The following is a 7,147-nucleotide window of genomic DNA, read 5'->3' on the forward strand; positions in this document are numbered from 1 at the left end:
AACTCATACTTTTTTTAAACATTGTTAAATAACTTTATATTATGTGAGCAATAGAGCCTGGTTGGTTGTTGTTGAACACCACACTCTGTAAATAATCGAGTCTGGACCAGACAATCCGGTGATCAACAGCATGAGCATCAATCTAAGCAATTGGGATACAATAACGTGTCAACCAAGTCAGCTAGCCTGACCACCACCCGATCCCGTTAGTCGCCTCTTACAACAAGCATGGGTTACTTAAGATCAATTCTAACCCGGACCTTCACGGGTTTATGGAACCTGGTACTGATATACTGATGTTTTTACATTATGTGACATTGTCTTCTGTCCTTAGACCTGTGTGTGATATTTAGTTTTCACTAGTCATATTTGTGAAACGTATATGACAGTACATTTTTGTCATGCTGTAGAACCTATAGTGCTATTCAAGATTGAAATTGTGACCATGTCAGGTTTTCTTCTGGATTTTGAGGGGCGGAACTTCTTTAGCAAATAATGTAAATCACCATGCATTTTTCATCATTTTCAGGTTTGTTTAGGATGTATGGCTTTTTGTGTTAACATACTTGACTGTGTGAAGTTCAAATGTATGACATATTATAGGTTAACATACTTGACTGAATGAAGTTCAGGTTTCAGATGAATTATGTGTTTCTTGAAAACCTTTCTCCCTGCTACAGACATTTTAGGAAATCTGCCAACTTTCATGTCGTTTGTAACTGATGTTTCAAATGTGTTACATTGATCACATTGTATCCAGCCCATAGGCTGTACATTTACTTGTACCAGTATTCAGAATAAAGTTGTTTGCTGAAGCTTCTCTATGACCCAGGTCTAATGTGGCTTCGGTATGTACATATGTGTGTGCAAAAGCATGGTTGTTGACAGACCACCCAATCCTGTTAGTTAAGAAATACACTTCGCTCTACCACTATGTATACGCAAGCGTCCTCGTGCTTTAACTATAATAGTTCAGGGCAAAAGTGTGTTTTATTACACTATACATGGTGGTAGGGCGAAGTGTATTTCTTTTCTAAGATGCCAAATTTAATACTTTCTAAAGATAATTACGATTAATTTAAGGCAGAAAACAAACGACGGTGTCGGTGACCTAAATTAAGAATCCTCGCACAGGGCTAACTGGCGCGCTGTTCTATTGATGTGTCTGCCCCCTACGTTAAGACGAAAGTTACCAGAAAAAAACAAATGATAACAGTTTGATGACGGTTTACTTTCGGATTAAATATCTTCTCTGAATTATTTTAATTATATCTGTCATTAACGTAAACCATATGGGGCAATATGGACGTTGCATTTCTACTACCAGCGTAAGTTTAGATCAGTACATCCAGAGGAAGTTGAGTAGTCAAGCGACATTCCAGAATTGCATTGTGGGAATGTAAACATTACGAACGTTACCATGTCGCTGAAAACTTGTGAGTCGAAATGACACATTTTAACCGTCGTAAAACATAAACGTAATGTTTCCACCAGTGATATTAGCGGCGTGAAGCAACAGCAAACCAAGAAACTGGATGCAACGGTGTAGTTTACTGTAGGAGGCCGTACGAGGCGATGACAACTGACATGCATCGTGACGTCGCTTACATTGTGACGTAATGTAAAATAGTTCGATTACGAGGGGGCACACTAGAATGGCGCAGTGACGGGATAACGTCATTCAATTGTTACGTCATCAAAAAACTATACCTTTATTGTCTGATAATGTATTTTTTTTTCGATTGTTCTAACCGCTAGGCATCTTAGAATCACCGATATAGTGAAATCAAGTAGAAGAGCAGCTATATATTTATATCAAGGAGAGGAGCAGGTATATAGTTATATCACGGAGAGGAGCAGCTATATAGTTGTATCACGGAGAGGAGCAGCTATATAGTTATATCACGGAGAGGAGCAGCTATATAGTTATACTGAGTCAAAAAAGAAACTTCACATTCTTTCTTCAGGGCACTATAAAAGAACAAGAGATGGTAAGATGGTTAAATTGTTATTATTTCATTGCTGAGATCTGTGTGATGTACTCGATACACTGACAGTGCCATAATCAGTTCCATTAGGCTACACCGCCGTTCCAAAACATAGGTATACAGAATGTCAAGTCACAAGAATAAAAATGCGAAATTTCTCAGTTCAATATCGTGTATGGCCGCCCCGCGCATTCACCACTGCCAAACACCGTCTCCTCATCGACTGCCTGATGCTTGTGAACACGTGGTTGGGGATTCTGTGCCATTGCTCTTGCAAGGCAGCGCCAAGTTCCTGCAAATTCTGAGGTTGGTTCCTAAGACCACGAAGCCTTCTCCCAAGTGCATCCCAAACGTGCTCTATTGGATTAAGGTCAGGGGACCACGATGGCCAGTCCATGACGTTGATTCCAGCGTTTTGAAGGAAATTTCGTGTCAACATCGCGGTATGCGGCCGAGCATTATCATGCTGGAACTGTAGACCTGGGCCATGAGCCGCCATGAAAGGAACGAGTTCAGGGGTGAGCACCTGGTCGCAGTAAGCAGCAGCTGTGAGGTTTCCACGGATGACCAGAAGTCGGGAACGGTTGTTCCCACAGAAAGCACCCCACACCATGCAACTTCCGCCCCCGAATCTGTCGACTTCCTGTACACAACATTGGGCATACCGTTCACGACGTCCTCTCCAGACTCTATGCCTGCCGTCCGCGAATCTGAGGGTAAACCTGGATTCATCGCTAAAGACGATGAAACAGCGTCAATATTGGCCCACGATATGGACGTCGAGAATGGAGATTGCCAGCCCGCAACCGATTTCGAATTGTCTGTGAGGGCAGTCAACCTCTAAATATCTCAGCCCTGGTTCGTGTAGCCGGCAGAAATCTGTCACGTAGGTGACGTAGGACGATTTGACGGTCTTCTGCTCGTGACGTCACACGTGGACGACCCGACCTTGGGCGATCAGAAGCGGTGCCAGTTTGTTGTAGACGACCTCGCAAGTCATACACAGTACGACGGCTGCATCCCATTGCTCTTGCGACGTCAATAACTGATCTTCCCGCTTGCAACATGCCAACGACACGTTCACGTTGCACATTTGACAATCGTGGCATTTCAAGTACCGTTAGAATTGTGGTTTAAAAGTGTTTTTTCAATTCTTGAGGCCAATGCAAACACGTGCATATGAAGAAAACTTCGATGCGAAGATCACGTGATCGACTGCACGTGCAAAACCTGATTTGGCACCAACGTCATTTGCACGGCGAATGGATGGGTTTGAGTGGGTTTTGCTAACGCTTTCTAGAGTCGAAAGATAGGGATCCCATTTCGGATACATAGATGTATCATAAGAGAAAAATTATTCATTATTTTTCAAATTACATTTTGTGAAGTTTCTATTTTGACTCAGTATATATCAAGGAGTTCTATCCCAGACTTTTTGTGAGACCTGAAACTTCTAACTCCCTTTCAAACTTGGAACACTTTCTATTCAAAACCAAGGGAATATTCTGGACATTATTTATGGTACTTGTTCAGCTTCTGTACTGTGAACATATTGACAATTGAACAAATCTGGAGGTGTAGATCAATACCTGTCGTGTCCAGATGTTGCAAAGTGTACTGTTCTTAACAGTAGGTAAGTAGGTTGGAGAGGGATCAATGGTGGGTGCGTGAAGTTGTATTGCTAGCACGTACAAAGCACGTGTTACCCACGTGCAGCCGTTGTGTCCACTGACTTAATAGTCTGGTCTGAACAGGTCAAGTTTTCTGTTGTATCAAGACAAAGGATGCGTCATCGGTATTGAAAATTGTCATACGATATTGTCATAGGTAGTCTCAATACCATCATAAAAGATGCCTTGAATCTTAGAATTCAGAAATGCTGTTTGCAGATAATGTTCTTTATGTACGTACAATAGACTGCGAACTTTCGGTTAGAATTGGTCTTCTGCAACGTTTGCTTGTTAGGGATGGCTAGTGTGTTAATATTCTGCTTCAAGTCGGAAATATTGGAACTACATAGCGTTTATACAATCATAAATACATTTAGAAATATAAAATTTTGAATCTGTTGACAGAGGGCAGTGAAACCACTAGACTATCACAGTTATAATTAAGTCTGTTATACATTATATAAACAGGGTATGGATCGCCAGTAACCCATAGATCACCATGGACCATGAGATCTTACGATGCCTCTGCCGTCTTCATGTTATAAGTAGGCCAAAAACAGGATTGTGTGCTCAGACTTGGATAACATTGTCATCTCATCCTATGCTGGTGATGTCATATGCCGGATTGTCTTGTTGAGACTACCTCCCACATGTAACTGTCATATGGCTGATTGTGGGGTTAAAACACACAACAAAAACATGATTGCTCCAGTCGGGAATAAGGTGATTAAACTTTGTTATTGTAATTCAAACCTCGTGAAACATTGTTGAGAGTTGTAACCAGCACTTTTTGCTGACAGACCTGATGCTGAACAACAGTCGAGCACCGTTGTGTCGAACTGTGATAACTCGATATCTTGGTTGTGTCGATATAACATCTCAGTCCCGGCAAAATCCTCCATAATTTATCATTATTCAAGCTCTTTTAACTCAATACCGATGTCTCGATATTTTGGATATTTCGATATAACTTCATGGTCCCGACATGCAAAATTACCATTTTAACTCGATATATGCAAAGAAACTCCATATTCATGGGCAAGTATCCCTCTAAACTGAGGTTGTTTCCACCCGTTTCCACATGGTGCTGCATGAATCAAAGGGATGCGGTAGTGTAAACTAATTAGGCTATGATTACACAATGCCATTTAGAAAGTGGTGAAATATAACATATGTTAATTAGGGCTAATTGAGTTGAAGGTGTCACTTGTTTGTTATTTAATTAGGATTATTTAAGAAGGAATTAACCAGGAAGTACTCTGTTACAACTAAACACTACTGATAACGGTTTATAGTTTCTTTCATAGTGAGATGTGATGATATGCCCTGGTCGGATGTCTCGAAGTTCAGATAACTTGAGGGGCGGTGGGGTAGCCTAGTGGTTAAAGCGTTGGCTCGTCACGCCGAAGGCCCGGGTTCGATTCCCCACATGGGCACAATGTGTGAAGCCCATTTCTGGTGTCCCCCGCCGTGATATTGCTGGAATATTGCTAAAAAAGCGGCGTAAAACTAAACTCAGTCAGTCAGTCAGATAACTTGATATTTTTTCTTGGTCCCATGAATATCGAGACAATGGTGCTCGACTATACAAACATTGTCAAATACATACAAATGACAACTTGTTACAGATTAAATGGCGAGCAGATATATATCCAAAGTTAAGTCACTGGTATTTTTGGCAGTGTGCCAGATGTAGTATATAATGAAGTGCTATATGTCATATCTAATTGATTATTAGATATGCACAAAGATCTGTTTACCACATTTGTGCTTACAAAGAAGGTTCATGATCAGGTCGAAACTGGCGTATCCTGGTTTGATAAAGGGTTGCAATTCTGTACTGCGGCTTACAATGCTCCAATGACTTGGCTAACCGTGCGCACAATACGGCTAGAGGAATTACAAAGTTGTAACTCAGTTCATCAACATGTGCATTCACATATACATTGGATGCATAGGATTCCGTTTTATTCATAATTGTGGTTCAAGAAGGAGTTAATCATTAAATTACAGAAAAATACACAAGGGTGTATATATACACACAGAAACACACACACACGCTTATATTAGAATATTTTCCATACTGTATGGCAGCCCAGCAATATTAGTGATTACATCGATATGCATTCCGTCACCCACTTCATCATGGCTTGGACGTCGCATTCACATATTTCGTTTACCAATGTGTTATATACATAGGATAGCCACTTTAATAATACAGATCTGGAGTTGTAATGCAGCAGTCTGACTTTCCTCCAGTAACTTCACCTGCATGTTTACCCTCAGCTAAAACCCGCTGAGAGAAGCGTAGGCCCAGGACAGCCTGGAATGGTCAGGTAAATCTTTGAACCCATTAAAAGTTTGGTAAAACCATCATCACATGGGTCATACGCTCCTTGTATTATGTAACACCATGAAGATCATGCTGTTTCTTGAGTTTAATGCCATCTGATCTGTCATGTAAATGTTATAACGTTGTAAGGCCAGACCAATTTTATTTCTTGTTTTATGTATCCGCGAGTCGTATTTTTTTTCAAGAATAAGAAAAACAAAAAAAATTGTTTTATATTTTCCCCGTTCAAAAAATAAAATCCTAATGTTAAGATATTTGGGAGCAAGACTTTCGACTACACAAGGCAGTTTGTTGGACACTAAAACACCGGTATCTGTTCTCAGACTGTAAACTGAATTATCTAACAATATTTGTGGTAGAAATCAGTGCTTCGAGCACCTCAGCGAGTGTGAACTTGAAAAACAATGCCCAGAGCTCCAGATAAGATTTAGCTCATGTGGGTACTGTACCTACTGTATTTTTTTGGAGTGGGTATTATGAATGTTGAGTGGGTATTTCATTTTCCGTTTCCTGCTTTACTCGTATTTGTCATTTTACTCAAAGTATATGTCATTGAGGAAGTTTACTGTAGTTCTCATAGTCATACCTAATCACCAACTTAAATATAATGGAAATGATTTCATAAAAATTGTCCTCTACTGACAGTACAACACTAGTCCTATACTAACAGTACAACTTGCCTTATGATTTTACATATATACCTAATCAAAACCAACTTTAATATAATGGAAGCTTATGGGCCTCTTTGCCATTGAAAAAATGTGGGTTTTGCTTTGACTTGTGATTTTGTTTTTTCCCCTCCTGCCTTTAGGTTTTCTGGGGACAAAAAATCTGTAGAACAAGAAATAAAATTGGTCTGGCCCAACCACCCAATCACTCTGAGGTTGGACCCCCACAAAATTAACTCAGCTTGTGTGACAACAAACCCGATCAAATAGCAGGAGGGCAACTCACAGGATGAAGAAACATAAAACCTGTATTTTAGGGGTCACATCCACAAAGCATTAGTAGTACTGCACCATTCGTAAACTGATGATCTGTGGAACACTCTTCCTTTAAGCCTCCGATCTGCAGCAACCCCTCGATCTGTTCAAAACACTCTTAAAAACACATCTCTTTTAAGATGCTTACTCTGA

Source organism: Haliotis rubra, unplaced genomic scaffold (genome assembly GCF_003918875.1).
Source record: "Haliotis rubra isolate DU_JTF1 unplaced genomic scaffold, ASM391887v1 Scf1026, whole genome shotgun sequence".
Lineage (NCBI taxonomy): Eukaryota > Metazoa > Mollusca > Gastropoda > Lepetellida > Haliotidae > Haliotis > Haliotis rubra.